Genomic DNA, 17,530 nt, shown 5'->3' on the forward strand with positions numbered 1-17,530 from the left:
GATAGCCAACAGGCATTTACTGTATGCCTCAGGAACTCAGACCAGGTGTCTGTAACCACGCAGAGGGATAGGAAGGGGTCGGAGGTGGGAAGAGGGTTCAAGAGGGAGAGGACATATGTATACCTATGACTGATTTGTGTTGATGTATGGCAGAGACCAACATGATATTGTAAAGCAATTATCCTTCAATTAAAATTAATAAATTTAATTAAAAAACAAGAAGGTTCTAGAATCAGCAGAGATACACCATGTGAAATGGTTGGTGAACTCTCAAGTGGTTTAGAAAGACAATGGAACATTAATATTGTTACTCTCAATACTTCGACAGCCTAGAGTTCTAAAATTCACAAAGAGAATGGCTCTAAGAAAAATATGCTGGGTGAAGGAACAAAATCAGGCCAAATGATGAGATGCTGGAGGACTCCATGTACTAACCAGAAACCTAACAGTTTCCCACCAAAACAGTGATGCAGAATCTATTCCAGCCCTCATTTTCCTGAATAAGCTAGAAGTAATCCATATTGGGCAAGACTGGGAGTTGACCTAGTACAAAGTTACCTTTGCTTTCAGCTAGAATTGCCTGGATAATAAGTACATATAAATAAAAACTTCTTTCTCCTTAGGGGGGATTCTACTGCTAAGGGAGAGAAAAGATAATTGCCCTCCCAATTGTTGCATATATTCAAAATGCGCATTATGGTTGTCCCAGTAAGTGTGGCTGTGTGAGAGCCAATATGTGAGACACAACTATATGGCTCTATTGTTGATGGTGGTGGGTTTTGTTAATTTGTCTGCAGGTTAGTTGGTTGGTTGTATTCACAATTTTTTTTTTCAGAAAAGTAAAACATTGCTTAGGGGATAAGTGATAAATTTTTTTCTTCTATTTTTCTGTATTTTTATTAATGAGATGTTATTCCTGTGATACGGAAATGCAAAGAATGTCTTATGTAAACAAATCTCTAGGTGATCAATGAAAAATGTTTTTTAAATGTTTCCAAAAGCTGCATAATTGAAATGTGAAAATGGAAGGTGGGGAGAAAAGACTGCTTTACTAGCAGGAAATATCCTGCTCTGTGTTCTTTGACAGATGTCCAAGTGTCAGCCAAAGGTTGGACCTGCAGGGCAGATAGTGAAGCAAAAATTTCAGCTTGAGTGAAGCCATTACCAGTTCCTGTCAGACACTGGGGTGGGGGTTGGGGAGCAGGGGGGCAGAAAACTCAATGACTGCAGGGCTTGACAGGTAACATTCAGTGAGCAGGTGAGACATTTTTACTACAACCAGGTAAGAGTAAGAACCACCCAGCTTAGGCTCTCCCCAATCCTTGAGCCTCAGAAACATAGAACAATAGATTGTTATTTTAAGCTGCTAAATTTGAGGATAATTTATTAGGCAGTAATAGATAACTAAATGGTTACTGACCGAATTGTACAGAATCATTCATGATAATAAGTGATAATAACTAAATCAGTTTTTTAAAAAGTGAGCAGGTGAGATGGAGACAAAAATATTTCACTTTCCTCTCTACTGTTAAAAAAAAAAAAAAAGAAGATAACATTGGTGACACTGACAAAAAGAAGAGGTGGGAACTTCTGGTCCAGTGGTAGGGGATGCTTGCCAGTGCAGGGGACACGGAGTCGATCCCCGGTCTGGGAGTATTCCACACGCCTCCGGGAAACTAAGCCGGTGCACCGCACCTGCAGAGTAGCCTGTGTGCAGCAGTGAAGACCCAGCACAGCCAAAATTATTTAATTAATTATGTTTTTTTTTTTTAATAAAGATAAAAAAAGGAGAGATGGGCCTAGGTTGGACTGGATTTCAGCCCTTACTACAGGGTCAGTGTTTTTTCATGGCATGCACCATGCCAGCTCCCCTGTTCAAGAGACAGAAATCCCAGATTTCTGTGTGAACCTTTTCAATCCCGAAGACAAGTACTTCACATTTTTTAAAATTCTGAGAGCCCAGCAAACACTTCTGTGCCCCCATTTAGACCCCTGGCCACCAGTTTGCGAACCCTAGATCCGTGGCTATTTTCTCGTGGGTTTGGCTGTTTTCCGGACCAATAAGGTAAGCTCGGAGCCTCGGTTTACCCACGTACACAGGCGGGGATTGGGGCAGATGGTTCCGTGCGGGCGCTGCCTGGGTGTACTGGCTCGGGCACAGCGCATCCTCGAAGAGTGGATACAAAGAGTAAGTGTTTGCATCTTTGAATTCAGGGAGAAGTAGTCTCTGTGTGCGGTCAGGTGACCCGGGTCTGATCTGCTCAGGCACGGGCGATTTAGGGGAAGTGAAGCTATAGGAGATGCCCTTGTGGAAATGCAAGTTTCTGCGTTATCCTCCTTCCAGCGTATCCTGGGGGTTAGGCAGCCCTTCTCCTGCCCTCACCCGGGGCCAGGACACAGAGGTGGACTCGAGTCTAGCTCTAGTGCCTGTCCTGTTGGGGAAAAGTTGGCTTGGAACCCTCCTCTAGCATTCAGCCATACAGGGGCTTGGAATCCCGGAGCCCAGTCGCTCTACAGGAGAGAGAAAAGGAGAGAGCTGCTGGCCCGCGACCTCCGCGAGCTGTTGCCATGGCCACAGCGGACTTTTGCTGTGAAGTGCGGTGACCACACCCCCAACTTCCCTTCTCCTCTCGCCTTCTGGATGACGTCATGGGCGTCCTCGGCGCTGACTGGCTACCTGTGGGTCGGTCTCGCCTTTAAAGCAGCCGTTCTCCCCCGACCCCCGCAGCTGCAGCGACGGTGTCAGCGCCGAGGGCACCCTGCCGGGACTCTGGATCCGCCTCTCGCCCGGGCGGAGCGGCCACTGCTCCGGACAGCACCGATTAGGAGAGAGGCAAGTGTTCAAGGATGCTTCACAGGTTTTTTCCTTAAGCTCCATCTCCCTCCCGAATCCTCCCCGCTCCTACCCGCACCCCTGCCCCCACATCTTCAGCTTTTAGGGGAGACGCGAGGAGCCGGCGGCGGGGTGGTGAGGGGATTTCTTCCAGAGAGGAGTGGAGAGCAGTGACCTTTCTTCCAGGCCGTGGCGACCCAAGCCAGGTAAAATCCCCACCAGGATCCCCGGTCCAGTTCTCTGCCTCAGGGCCAAGGGTGTGGGGTTGGAGGAACTGCAGAGCGGAACTGAGGTTCCCCAGGATGAGCCTGGGGCTGCCTTGGGGGGCCAAAAGGGGACAACCGACCTGGGCATCTGCCAAAGGTGCTGCAGCTGCCCCCAAATTCAGGAAGCGGGGCGGGGAAGACGGTAAGGGCGCCTGGAAAGCAGGAAGCGGCTCCTAAACCTGACACCCCAGCGCTCCAAAGAGGGTGCTCGACCCGCTCGGAGCAATGGGGGCGTTTAGTTCTCGTACCCACTCCGCCGGGCGACGTGAAACCCGGTCTTCCGTCTGTTTGGCTGGGTTCAGCGCCCCATCCGAGATGCGCAGCACCCCCCGACCCCGGAGTGCGCGGTCTCCGGCCACAACCTCCCCAAGCTCACCGTGGCCGCCGCCCGGTCTCCCGCGCTCCTCGCTTTTCAGATTCCGAATTCAAGCCGACCTGTTGCACGCAGAAAAGCGTCAGGGTGAGGTGTTCCAGGGCTCTCCTCCCCGCCTTGCCGGCCTCCGCCCGCCACGAGATCTGACAGCCAGGAGCCCCCGGGACCTTTCGTGCAGACGCCGAGAGCCTAATGCCGAAAGAGAAAAGGTGTAAGTGCTGGGAGGCCACCGGGTAATTATCCCACTGCAAACTGCCGCACTGTTATTGTGGCAAATCATCCCGCTAACCCGGGGAAGGAAAAGGAGAGGCGCGGGGGATTGAGCCGGGCAGGGAGTCGGGTCTACTGCAAAAAGCGCATCCAGTGCAGACAAGTCCTAGTCTAGCCTTTTACCCTGGCGGCAGACGGAGCGCCTGCGCTTTACGTCCCTACCTCGGAGTTAAAACGGGTCGGCTGATGGTCCCCAGAGCCCCTCCGCAGCGAGTCCGAGACTTCAGCTTCAGCACCAGAGGGTGGACAGCGCCCTGCCGGTCTTCGCCCAAGGGTGGGTTCCCGCCAGTACTCTGCTTCTTAGCCCAGTTCCCCAGATCCCTCGCGAGGGAGGCTGGGAGGAGAGACAGGGTTCACCAAGAAAAGGAGGGGAAGGGTTTCATCTTCCCTATTTTCAGGAGTTTAAGTATCAAATTCTGGGAGGGCATTCTATCGTCCCTCCTCTAAAAGCATTTGGAATAACTTGGTGCCAAGTACAGGCAGGTTGTCGAAGAGGAAAGATGCGCACCTGTAAGTGGTGAGCTTAGGCACAAGTGGGACAGTGGTTCCAAGTCACATTCTCTCTACTGCGAAACCCCCTTCTCTCTCACTCTCCCCGAAGTCTCCATAGGCCTTAATGCCGGTAAATGAAGAGAAAAGCGTGGAATGGTGGGAGGAGATATCGAGCTATGGAGGTCAAGGTAAAAACCACATTTATCAGGGCTGCAACAACTTAGTGAAGATGAAATCTGTCCAAATTGCACGTTGAGGTCCGTTTAGCCAAAGGAGCACAGAGTGCCCTTTGTGTTAGGAGGTGAATGACTATTTTGCCAAGAAGGAAAATAGCCACCAAAGGGAAGATGTTATCACAAAAGGGCTAACAGGGGTGGTGGAGGAAGAGAGGGGGACAGGACCCCGCCCCCCCCCCAACTAGAGTGTGGTTGCCAGGCAACCAGCCCAGCCTCTTGTTTCCCTGGTTACACTGAGTGGAGGGTCTTTGGCTATTAATTTATCTGTAAGCACCTTTATTCTTGAAAATATCTGCTTTGGTGCTCCTGCCTTCGCTGGTCTGGATGTGAGTCAACAACCGCTTCCTCAAAATTCCTGGGGGTAAGAGTAAATCCTGGAAGGCAAATTATTTTTTTTTTAATCAAGGTGCCTGGCGAAGCAGCTACCTTTCTGCCACCTCAGTCCTTCCTTTCCTTTCTCCCACCTCCTTCAGAAAGGTAATCATATCCTACCCTGTCCTTTCTCTGGGGTTTACTGGGGCTTTTATTTTCTCCTATGATCCTTTAGACAGAAGGGCTCATCCCCTGCCACCCCAGCCCTGTGCGCTTTGCTTTTTTCCCTTTACATGAGAAAGACACATTTGTTCTTCATGAACTGGAGGGAGAGAGGAAACTGTCCAACAGTGTCTCCAGTAGAGAGAGGCTTTTTCCTTGGTTTGGCAGTGATTCCTTCCTTCCTAAACACCCCTCATGCTGGAGAGGGTGAATTCTTGATTACCCCTCTCTTTTCACCTCTTCCCACAGACCACACAGAAAGCACAAGTGGTGAAAAATGGGACTCCCTTGCAAAAGCCATTTGCATCACCAGCATCAGATTCCTCAAAATTCTATTTTCTTTCTCTTAGCTCTGCCTTCATAATTAGGAAATGAAGCACTTAAAGCTTCAAATCTTCTGAGCTTTTTCATTTCCCTGGATTGACAAACACTGATTCTGCTTTTCACCTATCAGACTAGTCTGCCTGCATTCATTCACAGTATCTGGGTAGAAAATCACTTTACCCATAATTTCTCAAAGGCAGATGTAACATTCTCAGGATGACTGAAGGGGAAATTGCCAGTAAGTTAACAGAACAACCTGAGCTCTACGCACTACTTTACTCAGAATACTTCTTAAGAGCTATGAACTTTCTTTTTCTACAATAAAACCTTGTTTTAAACTGAGCTATCACTTGACAACAGAGGAATAGAGGAAATCTCTCTTCCAGGTATTAACTATCATTTTTATCTTTGTTGCTCTGCATTACAGACACACATATCCTTACTTTTCACCTTTTCTTTCACTCATTGCTAATGTAAAATTTTTTTTAAAAGATCATTATAATTCCAGACTAAGTTGAATGCCAAAATTAACCTCCATAGGCTGGCTAGATATAATTTTGGGGACATTTACATTAAAATGCTTTCCCCTCACACGTTACTATAGAAACTTCTTTTTAGTTCAGACCAGACAGCTGGTCTGCTTTTTGTACTTTTCTTCCCAAAGAAGTGCCTTCCTTTATGAATTCTCTGGGGCAGCTATCATTGATCACATCAATAAAGTCCCATAGCAACAGTGTTGTTTTTTTTTTAATTATTATTCTCTTTCTGCTCATTTTCTTTATGGACAAAGGGTCTACTTTGCTTTCAAGAAGAGAACTGAGATCTTACTGGCCAGAAGGGAAGAAGCATTCTTTCATTGGTTGGTGTATGTTGCCTTGTCAACCAATCAGAGGATGCCATTTATCCTTTTCTAACTAGCCAAGTGAGCAGGGTACCCAGAATGATTGAATCTGCTTTAGTACCATCCAGTAGCGGTAAAGGATGGAACTCAGAGTTCTGAGACCCAGGATGTGCTATTTGCTTTGGCCAATTCAGATTCATTTGACTTGCAAAGATGAATTTTGTTACCTAGTTACTTGTAGCTTACTCGAACACATCTGAATTACATATTATTCTTTTTTAAAAAATTTTTATTTTATTTTTGGTTGAGCTTGGTTTTCAGTGCTGCCTGGACTTTCTCTAGTTGTGATGAGCAGAGGCTACTCTCTAGTTGCGATGTGCAGGCTACTCATTACATTGGCTTCTCTTGTGGAGCATGGACTCTAGAGCTCAGGCATAGTAGTGGCGGTGCTCGGGCTTAGTTGCTCCGCAGCATGCGGAATCTTTCTGGACTGGGGATCAAACCCCTGTTCCCTGCATTGGACAGGCAGATTCTTAACCACTGGACCATGAGGAAGTCCTGAATTACACATTATTCTGTGAATTTTTTTCATTTTAAAATATATTACGATCATCATTCTTCCAAGTCCATGCAGATTATGGGTATCAGCACACCAATGGTCCAGGGATCTTTGTGATTTCCCTTAGAAGTATAGAATTTTTCCTCACCCTAAGGGATTTGGTGAAAACTGAGTTGAGGTTGGGAAGCTAGAAGAGGAAAGAGCTTTGTTCCTTATGATGAACGCATATCTCAGCGTTTGGATTCATTCTGTCCAACTTTGATGTCCCTGGTAGTTGTATTTGTTTGTTTTTCTATTTTAATTCTTCACAGCTGTCTTCTGGCCTACATTTTCAGTGACGAAAAGGTGGATAGATGCAGACAATGACCCTCTAATTTGGTGTAAGAGAAGATATAACTTTCCAGGAAGGCTGTGACAGGTAGGTGGTAGAGATCCCTGGGACTGGAGATTACCCAAATCTCTCATGGTGCTGGAGTTGGGCAGGTCTTTTTTTTTTCTTTCTCCCTCTTCCAAACAGTCTTGCTTAGGGATGCTCACATTAGTCTCCACTTCTCAAAAAGGAAAAAGAAGTGAAGTCACTCAGTCGTGTCCAACTCTTTGTGACCCCACAGACTGTAGCCTACCAGGCTCCTCTGTCCATGGGATTTTCCAGGCAAAGTACTGGAGTGGATTGCCATTTCCTTCTCCAGGGGATCTTCCCTATCCAGGGCTCGAACCCGGGTCTCCCGCATGGTAGACAGACGCTTTACCGTCTGAGCCACCAAGGGCACGTCAAAGTTCCTTCTCTTCCAAGACAGAAATCATCTGACAACAGCCTAAGAAACCTTAATGTAAGTACAGACCCCATTGGTCAGTCTTTTCTTGTTCTTGGCTGGAGGGGATCCTGGGAGTGGACAGAATCTCGACCATGATGGTGCTATCAAGAGCCACCTCCTTTAGCGACCCCATCTATGCCAGAGTCTGACTGGGGCAATGACCTAACTCTAAGCCTTTCAATAATAGGGGCTATGTCATGTATACCTTTGATTCCCTGGAGCTTAGTCACACTTAAAGTAGGGACTCAGCAAGTATTTGAACTGAATCTTACAGGCTAGTGTCAGGACAAGTCCCTCAACTTCGTGTTTATGACAATGGCAGCTGTAGCCTGCACCCTCCCCCGCCCCTCTCTTCCCATATTCCCTAGCTCTCTTCACAAAAAGATAAATGAAGGCTCAGTTAATTGTTTCCATGGTTACATGGAATGGCCACCCTGAGGATCCCTATCACCCCTTACTGTCAGAAGGAAAAAGAGAGGAGGGGTTTGGGGATCTTTGTCAAGGAGGAAACCATGGAAACAAGCGTTGCTAAGGGGATGGTGCTAAATTCAGAGGAAAGAAACTAAAAGTGGGGAGAGGGAGTTGATGGGCTCAAGGGCAGGTCAGTTTTTCAAAGTACATTTCTCTGAAGCTTCAGCAGCCTCTTTCACTTCTTGCATCTTCCCCCCAACCCAGACGGAGCCCAGAGTTTAAAAATTTTAGAAAACTGGGGCTGCTGTCAGGTTCAAGGCCATCTCCACTGGTCCTGCAAGGAAAAAGCCAATGACAGTGGATTTGTTGTGTTCACACCTCATGATTATACTCTTATCTCTGAACTCTGCCTCACTGCTGATCAGTTTCATCTAATATGAGCCAGGCTCTTGCGAGGCTTTGGAAAATAATCATCAGCAAAATAGTCCCTGCTTGCATGGTGAGCTGATAGCAGGACAGTCCCTTGGTGGCTTTAGAGGCAGGATTTGCTCACATGGGCTGGACTGGACAGTCCTGCATAGCAGGACATGGCAGTGTCCAGGAGTCTCTCCAAACTCTCTATGTAATACCTTTTAGCTTATCTATTACTATCTGAAGTTTACCTGAGAGCTTGCTGGGAAAGGCCAGTTTTTCCTGGGAATACCTAGGGCTCTGGCCCCTCCAGTGACCCTTCACCTTGGTTAGCCTTGCCCCCTGATATTAGCACTCTTGTCTCTGAAACTGCACACCAAGGATGATGAACTAGTCCTCTCTCAACAGTGCCAAAGAGACTTAGGTTTTTTGTTTTTAAACTTTTTGGCTGCAGCACTCAGCATGCAGGATCTTGTTTGCTCCACCAGGGAACTGAAACTGCACCTTCTGCAGTGAAAGCTTGGAGTCTTAACCATCCTGGTAACTCAGAAGGTAAAGAATCTGCCTGCAATGCAGGAGACCTGGAAGATCCCCTAGAGAAGGAAATGGCAACCCACTCCAGTATTCTCGCCTGGAGAATTCCATGGACAGAGGAGCCTGGCAGGCTACAGTCCATGGGGTCGCAAAGAGTCGGACACGACTGAGCAACTAAAACACACACACACAGTTATTTTCTTTTACAAGAAGTTATCGGCAATAAATCCCTCTTTCTTCCTTGATGACTTAGCTGGGATGGGGAGCCCTCAAGGCCCTGCACCTTGGAGTTGCAGAGTTAGCACCTTGCTAGGGAGTGGAGGAGGGGGCAGTCTTAGCCTCCTGGAGAGGGACACCCCTCTCCCCTCTATCAGGCTGACTGCTGGAAGGGGCTGAGCCTCCCAGCTGGGTGCTGCTGGTCTCCTCCACATCCCCTCCTCTTCAGTTGCTCTGGGCCAGCCCTTCCCCACTCCAGGCGGGTGGAGAGAACCAGCCCAGAGATGGAGGGATGGGCTACAGAGGAAGAGCCTGTAATTAAGAAGAGAAAGAATTAAAAGCAGCACAAAAGGGAAGGGTAATTATCCTTCAGCTGCTGCAGAAATACAATTAGGGCCGTGGTCTTGGAGCCGCCAGGATATTGTGGCTTTGGCTAATTAAGAAGCGGATATCCCCTGCCAGGACAATTAGTGGCCTGCCTGGCCAGCGAAGGGCGGGGCGGGGGCCCTTTCCCTCCCCTCCATCAGGGTCCAGGCCTGAGGAAATGAAGCACAGAGCCCAGCTGGGGTGGGGGGTGGGGCGGGGTGGAGGTAGGGGGGCAGGACTAGAACCCCTTCTACCCCCTCCCTGCACCGCTTCCCCTTTTCCCTCCCCTTTCTAGTCTGTGAGGCCCAGCACCCCTACTCCCACTTCATTCAGAGCTGTGGCTCTCTGAGTACAGAGGGCATTGTCACCCGAGGCCTTGACTGTAGACTTGGGTAGAGATGGGGGTTCCTGGTAGAGACAGGTCACCATAACCTGGAGCTCTTTGTTTTTCCCTTTTCCATAATAGCACAGAGCTTTGTGATTACCCAAGCAAGGCTGAGAGATGAGCCGCCTGCTGCTACCCTTTAAAAATTACACCCCCCTATCATTATTAAGGAAGTATACTCATTACAGAACATGGAACCCTCCAAAGAAAAAGAAAATAGGGAAACAATCCCTACTCCCCACAACTGATTAGAGGCTCTGGAGAATTCTGGGGTGGGGGAGGGGACGGGTTTGGACACAAGCTGGTGCGGCTGCAGGGTCAGGCTGGCTGAGGTGGGGCGGGTCCAACGTCACCGAACGCCTGGCGGGATGGATCATGTGTGCGCTGCCGCCGTGGAGCAGCCAGCCCCGTCTGGAAGACTAGTGATTTTGTTGTTGTCTCCTGCGCTCAACAACAAGTCCCAGTCTGCCGCATGGTGCCGGCCACCGCAGCCGGGGCAGGGGCGGGGCCGAGCACACCCTTTGCGGTTGTCCTTCCGTTGTGTTCTTTTTGCGCCTTCTCTGTCTCCTAGCAAACATCTCCCAAACTACTCTGAGCACCCGCTCTGGGCGGCACGCTTCAGGCAGACTCTTCCAGAAACAAGAACTGACTGTATTGTGGGGCGAGGGGTGGCCAGGGTCTCCATCCTCCACAAGGGGGCACCTGCTCATGACCTTGGTGCCTGCGATGCTGTTGCGTTGGCGGTGGAGGGCATGCCTGGCTCTGGCCCGCTTGGACCTCGCCTTGCCTATCCGATGGGAGAGGCGGACTTGTGTGGACAGACCTTCTTCTCAACCCCGGAATCTGCCTCTGTGCTGCTGAGTCCAGACGCATCACCAGGGGAAAACTGAGGTGAGGAGGCTCACGACTCCAACTGAGCCTGGACAGCAGTCCCCCACTGTGGCAGAAGCAGTGGTCATCAAAACCATTTCCCAGCCTTTGTCTATGTCTCTGTGGGGGGACGCTGGGGGGAGGTGTTGCCTTGCCCTCGGATGGTGGCCAAATTCCAGTGATGATTCTCTCCATGAGGACAAATTTTTCAGCCAGCAAACTCAAATGTCCTCCTCAGTCCTTTGTATGATTGAAGGTAAAAGGAGAGGGGGTGGCAGAGGATGAGATGGTTAGATAGCAGCACTGACTCAGTGGAACATGAATTTGAGCTAACTCTGGGGGGTAGTGAAGGACAGAGGGGCCTGGCATGCTGCATCCATGGGGTTGCAAAGAGTCGGACACGAGACCTAGCGAACTGAACAATACAACAAAGTCCTTTCTAAGTATATTCCCTGCCTCCTCTCCACCCTGGAGGAGGCATTCCTGGGATCCTTGGGTCAGAAAAGGGAAGTGTTGGTCAGCAGCCTTGGGAGGCAAAAAGACTCTTGGAAAGTCTTTTTTTTTTTTTTTTTTAAGAATACTAACACATCTTGCCAATTTAAATTGGGTTGGGAGCTGTACTCCTTTAAGGAACCCTAAAATTGCAACCGCTGCTGAGCTCACGTTTGCCTCTGCCACATGCCAGCTGTGTGACCTTTGGCCAGGCACTGGACCTCTCTGAACCAATTAGCCCTTCACGTCCATCCAGAGGTCGCTGTCTCAGCTCCTTTGAACTGGCTCTCCTAATGCCCATTTCCTGCCTCTTAAATTCTCTTTATTCCAATCCTGCCTGAAGCAGGTGGGCAGCCAGTCCTATTAGAAATCTCATTCACACTTGGGAAGGCTGCAAATTGTTGTCACTCAGCAGGTGCGTGCCCTTCACTGGAGGAAAGGGGGCTGGACTGGGTAGAAGGGGACAGAAGTGGAGAACCGGGAGAGGAGGGGGATCAAATCTCTCCCAGGCAGTCTTCAGTATCCAGGGTTGCTGTGGAGACAGATGGGAGAGAGATCCTGCCTCTGTGAAACAAACATCTGGCAGGGTGGGTCGTGGGTGCTTTCCTGATTTGAGAGATGGACAGGAGTGCTGCTGTTGCTAGGGGCAAGGTGCAAAGTAGAGGGAGCGAGGCACTTCCTAGGGGGTGGGTAGGGGTGCCTGGCTTCCAATTCAGACACACCCCAGTTCCAATCCTGGATGCATCACTTAGTAGCTGTGTGACTTTGAGGCATCAAAGAGATGTGTGACTTAACATCTCTGAGCCTCAGATGTCTTAATTATAAAATGGAACTGATCATGTCCACCTTGTTAGGTTATGATAATTAATCAAGAGAGGTGTCATAATATATAATGGCACATGTAAATACTCAACAGTAGTCTCTTGGCCTCTTGTTTCATAGTTTTTCTCTTCTGGTATCTGAGGGTACCCACAGGTCCCCTTCCTTGAACTAGGAACGAATGAGATCCACCATGTGTTGAAAGTGTAAGTCGCATCTGACTCTTTGTGACACCATGGACTGTAACCCACCAGGCTCCTCTGTCCATGGGATTTCCCAGGCAAGAATGCTGGAGTGGGTTGCCATTTCCTTCTCCAGGGGATCTTCCCAACCCAGGGATCCCATTTAAATGTTTATCCTTCCCCCCAGATCAGTATTTTGCCCACTTCAGGAGGCTCAATATATATCTAAAGAACGACTATAGACCAAGTTTCCCACCTCCCTTTCCCTTCCCCCACTTTCCCGTTTTAAAAATGCAGAAACCAAGACTTGGGTTGTTTGACTTACCTCTAAGTTACTCAGAAAAACAGACAGCTTATTACTTCTCAAGGTAACTTTCTAGGAGTCTCAGAACACAAAATGGTTCTTAATCCAAGGATCAGGTATCTGGGGTCCCTTATCTTAACTGCATCACCCGGGTTTTTTGTAGCTAGCAGCCCGATGAGCGCGCACGTTTCCAAGGATGAGCAGGGAGGCAGCGCCCTCTGCTGGGTCCTTCAGGTATTTGCGCTTTAGCGCCCATTCTCAGTCTTGGGGGCAAACTAGAACCACTTGGTGACCTTTTGGCAAAACTAATACAATTATGTAAAGTTTAAAAATAAAATAAAATTAAAAATAATAATAATAATAAAAAAAATCTCCAAAGTTCAGTTCACATTGCGGGCTAGTCATATCGGAATCTTGGGGGTGTCACCCAAGTGCCAACATTTTTTAAAACTCCGCAGGCAATTCCAATGTTCAGCCAAAACTGAGGAATAATTACAGATGAATTTTCTAAGTGAAGAAAATGTAGCCTAGAATGGAAAAACTTACGGTGGAGAATAAAATTCCCCTGGATCAAACCTTGCCAGTTTTCTATTAAAAATCAGTCATGTGGGGCTTCCCTGGGGGCTCAGTGGTAAAGAATCTGCCTGCGAACGCAGGAGACAGAGGTTCGATCTCCGATTCTGAAAGATCCCACATGCCATGGAACAACTAAGCCCCTGTACCACCACTACTGAGCCTGTGCTTTAGAGCCGTGAGCCGCAACTGCTGAAGCCTGAACACCTTAGAGCCTGTGCTTCCCACGAGGGAAGCCACTGCAGCAAGAGGCCTGCGCACCTCAACTGGAGAGTAGCCCCCGCTTGCTGCAAGTAGAGGAAAGCCGTCACAGCAGCAGAGACGCAGCGCTGCCAAAGATAGATATATAAATGAAAAATCTGTCATGTGAGACTTGACACGGTTCTAAAAATACTGGAAAGTCTCAGGAGTTGGGGGTGAGGTAGGAGATAGATGGGCTTCAGGTTGGGAAATTCTGAATCAGCCAGCCTCCTCTTTGCATTTCCTGAGATAGGTGGGCTCCAGTAGAGGAATTTACAATCAGCTCCCTGTTTGCTCTTGGAAATGGAAGTAACAACAGAAACAGGGTAAATAGCCAGTCCTTGTCTCTCGTAAACACCTCAGGGGATAATCATGGCGAGGACAAGGAGAAGCGAAAACTCTGAGTAAAGGATAAAGGAAATACTACACATGGGCAGAAAGGTTCCTTGGAGTCAAAAGACAGGATAACTCCAGGCCATAATGAGTCTTGCTCCTCCCAGAAGCCCTCACTTTGAGATCCATCTTAGTAAGGTGTGCGTGTGCACCCCAGGGGAGGGTCCTGAGACAAATTAACCAGAGTGGAGCGGGTGGTACAAAGCAAGATGATTGGCCTGAGGGAAGACAAAGACCTAGAAAACTGTCCCCTTACTTATAAAAGATTCAAACTTCAAAGGTGCGGCTGTCTCTCCGAGGTCACCCAGGTGTCTTTCCACACGTACTTTTCTTTTCAATAAACTTTTTACTTTGCCCTTTACCTTCTGTCTCCTTGCCTGAATTCATTCTTGAGTAGACAAGCAAGACTAGGGACCTAGCCCTAACTGCTTGCTCCTGTGGTCCAGTGGTTAGGACTCCCAGTCTGGAAAACTAAAGACCTTGCTTCCAGCTACCACTTGCTGCCACTTACTGCTGCGTGCCTCTGAAATCAGGGGAAGATATAAAGGTGCCACAGAGAGATCCAAAGTCACTGTTGGATCAAGAATGCTAGTAGAGAGGAGTGTGCTTGAATAGAATGAGTAAGATACTTACATCGGCTCCCAGAGTTGTGCCAGCTTCATACCCTCTAACACATCAGATTTTAAACTTGAGGATGCATCAGGAAGCTGTCAATCAGGTTGTTAAAACACAGACCGCCTGGGCCCCACCCACCCCTGAATTTCTAAGTCAGTGGGTCCAACCTGTTTCCAGGCGAAGCCTAGGCTGCTGGTTGAGGACCACCCTTAGAGAACCACTGCTGCAAACCATGGCTGGATGGACACCCACCCTCCTGTCTGCACTGGGTCCAGCTACATGGGAATCCCTATAGGGTCCCAGATTGTCCTCAAAACAGGCATGAGGGATTTCCCTGGTGGTTCAGTGATTAAGACTTTGCCTTCCAACGCAGGCGGGTGTGGGTTCAATCCCTGGTCGGGGAACTGAGATCCCCAATGTCTTGCAGCCAAAAAACCAAACCATAAAATGGAAGCAGTATTGTAACAAATTCAATAAAGTCTCTAAAGATGGTCCACATAAAAAAAAGAAAAAAAAGTCTTAAAAATAGGCACGTAAGGAAGTCAGAATGGTGCTTCGAGAGTGTGGCTTGATGGTTTGTAAGGGAAAACACAAGTCACACATCTCAAGTGCTGCTTGATTGACAAGGTAGAGGGAGAAAGGGCAGGACTTGGATCATGGGCTTTCCCTCATCAAGCCCAGCTCAAAGGGGTCTGTTAGAGAGGAGCCCCACTCTTTGTGGAAGGAGGAGGCAGTTTCATTTAAAGAATGGGAGGGTGAGAGCCCTAAAGTTTGGAGTTCACAGACAAGATATGCCAATATTGGGCCATCCATATTGTATACTTGTGGACTTCGAACTTTTTTGCTGGATAATGTTTTGTCATAACCCATGATAGTTACAAAAGATGTATTGGAAATATTGACATCTTTTTTTTTTTTTTTTTAACGTGTCTGTATTCATTGGAAGGAGTGATGCTGAAACTGAAGCTCCAATACTTTGGCCACCTGATGTGAAGAGCTGACTCATGGGAAAAGACCCTGACGCTGGGAAAGATGGAACGCAAAAAGGAGAAGCGGGAGGTAGAGGATGAGATGGGTGGACAGCATCACCAACTCAATGGATATGAGTTTGAGCAAACTCCAAGGGATTGTGGAAGACAGGGAAGCCTGGCATGCTTCCGCGGGGTCCCAAAGAGTTGGATGTGACTGAGAGACTGAGCAGCGGGGACTTCCCTGGAGGTCCAGTGGTTAAGACCTAGTCTACCCGTGCAGGAGGTTTGGGTCTGATCCCTGGCTGGGGAGCTAAAATCCCACATGCCTAGTGGCCAAAAAACCAGAACATAAACAACATAAGCAATATTGTAACAAATTTAATAAGAATTTTCAAATGATCTATGTAAAAAAGTCTTAAAAAAAGTCTTTAAAAATTTTTTAAGATTTGTTTCAAACTGCTATATATATCATAGTAGTTTGATACCAACATTAACCATTTTTTTAAATACATGGAAAAAACTCTTATTGACAATGTTAAATTTTATCTGAGCCCTGTGCACCTAGAAAACATCAATGGTGAAGAAATTTCCCCTATCCTTTTGTGTTCCAGAAAATAGTTACTGCAAAGAAATACGGTGCCCCATATGACTGTGGTAAGACTCCTGGATTGAGTCCTGGCACCGCCGCTCCAAATTCCTATTCTTTGCCTCTTTGGTGATTAACTAAACTGTTGGACCTATGGATCAATTGGAATAAAATGCTTATAACCAAACATTGGTTAAGCTTCTTTTCTTCCCTCAGGTCCCTTGAACTTTGGCCCACCCAGAGCCAGTTTATTATCCCTCTGGACCCCTCCAGAGAATAAGCTGGCCTCAGGGTGAAACAGAGAAGACAATGGCACCCCACTCCAGTACTCTTGCCTGGAAAATCCCATGGACAGAAGAGCCTTGTAGGCTGCAGTCCATGGGGTCACTAAGAGTCAGACACAACTGAGCGACTTCACTTACACTTTTCACTTTCATGCATTGGAGAAGGAAATGGCAACCCACTCCAGTTCTTACCTTGAGAATCCCAGGAACAGGGGAGCCTGGTGGACTGCCGTCTATGGGGTTGCACAGAGTCAGACACAACTGAAGCGACTTAGCAGCAGCAGCAGCAGCAGGATAAAATAATCTCCAAATCTAATATCTACTGATATAAAAGGATCTGGTCACTCTTGCTTCCACAATGTATTCTTTCTGGCCCTGTTTTCTCCTCCCTATAAAAGGAAACTCTTTTTGCCTAACTCTTAAGAATTAGCAGAGCATTTTCTCGATTGCAGTAAATCTCTCCTCCCAATCATCCACCCTACTAATCCTTTCAAATAGTTTCTCCTTACTTAATCTGGATTTGTTTTTTTAATTTATATGCAACATTCTTTGTTCTTCTTCAATTTATATTTCCATTCACCTTCTGCTATGGCGTTTTATCCTAGCATCATCTATTTTCATGTTTGGTAATAATTTCTGGAGAACCTGATCTCATTTTAATGCCGCAAAATTATGTACATCCATTTGAACTTGTTAACACTAGAAAAATGTCTTGTGACCCATAAAGTTTCCAAGCGTGATTCTTTTTTCTGTCTTGTGACCCATAGGGGTCTAAGTGTTATATTTTTTCCTTCCGGATTGAGATATTGTTGCATTATTTGTATTGCAAGTCAGCAAATGATAAAACACAGCATTTCATTGTCCAAAAATAATCTTTAAACATAAAAAGTAAATTTTCACCAGAAATGCCATTGGAAATGTGTCCCTTTAGGAGATGGATTGAACCAGTTATTTTTTCCATTAAGTTTATAAATCCAGGGATGAATATACTTTTTGCGAGAATGAGAAAGAGTTGGGCCTTCCAGTTTGTTTTTATGGATATAAGCACTAATAAACATTGTTCAGATAAAAGACAGAAGTGGAAGGAAGTTTTCCTAGCAATGTCTCTCAATTCTTTTGATTCCTGGTCATTATCCAGCCTCAAAACAATATTTTTAATGACCTATTAGCTGAAAACATGATTAAATCCTCCTTGGATCATAGCGAAAGCAAAGAATCAGAAACCAATAGACTTGTAGAAGGGTTTCTTGCCAGTCCTGGATAATAACCCACTGTTATTGTTGCTGTTCAGTCGCTAAGTCGTGTCCAGCTCTCTTGTGACCCCATGTAGCCTAC

The 17,530-nt window shown here is 47.3% G+C and overlaps 1 long non-coding RNA gene and 1 other non-coding gene across 7 annotated transcripts; both read left to right on the top strand.

The window, feature by feature from the left end:
* Positions 1-2,127: 2,127 nt before the first annotated feature.
* Positions 2,128-15,731, top strand: LOC107131596 (uncharacterized). 6 transcript variants are annotated; one of them, XR_009492099.1, is made up of 4 exons: positions 2,128-7,146; positions 7,418-7,558; positions 8,854-10,757; positions 15,301-15,731. It is a non-coding gene; the product is annotated as an uncharacterized lncRNA (long non-coding RNA). The 6 variants fall into 6 exon arrangements; XR_009492101.1 differs by lacking the exon at positions 15,301-15,731 and having other exon boundaries at positions 2,153-4,016; positions 4,344-7,146; positions 8,854-14,100; XR_009492100.1 differs by lacking the exon at positions 15,301-15,731 and having other exon boundaries at positions 2,153-3,683; positions 3,877-7,146; positions 8,854-14,100.
* MIR1179 (microRNA mir-1179) lies at positions 6,158-6,247 on the top strand. The gene has a single exon (NR_030818.3). It is a non-coding gene; the product is annotated as a microRNA mir-1179 (primary transcript).
* Positions 15,732-17,530: the final 1,799 nt, after the last annotated feature.

The sequence above is a fragment of the Bos taurus genome, chromosome 21 (assembly GCF_002263795.3).
Source record: "Bos taurus isolate L1 Dominette 01449 registration number 42190680 breed Hereford chromosome 21, ARS-UCD2.0, whole genome shotgun sequence".
NCBI classification, from domain to species: domain Eukaryota; kingdom Metazoa; phylum Chordata; class Mammalia; order Artiodactyla; family Bovidae; genus Bos; species Bos taurus.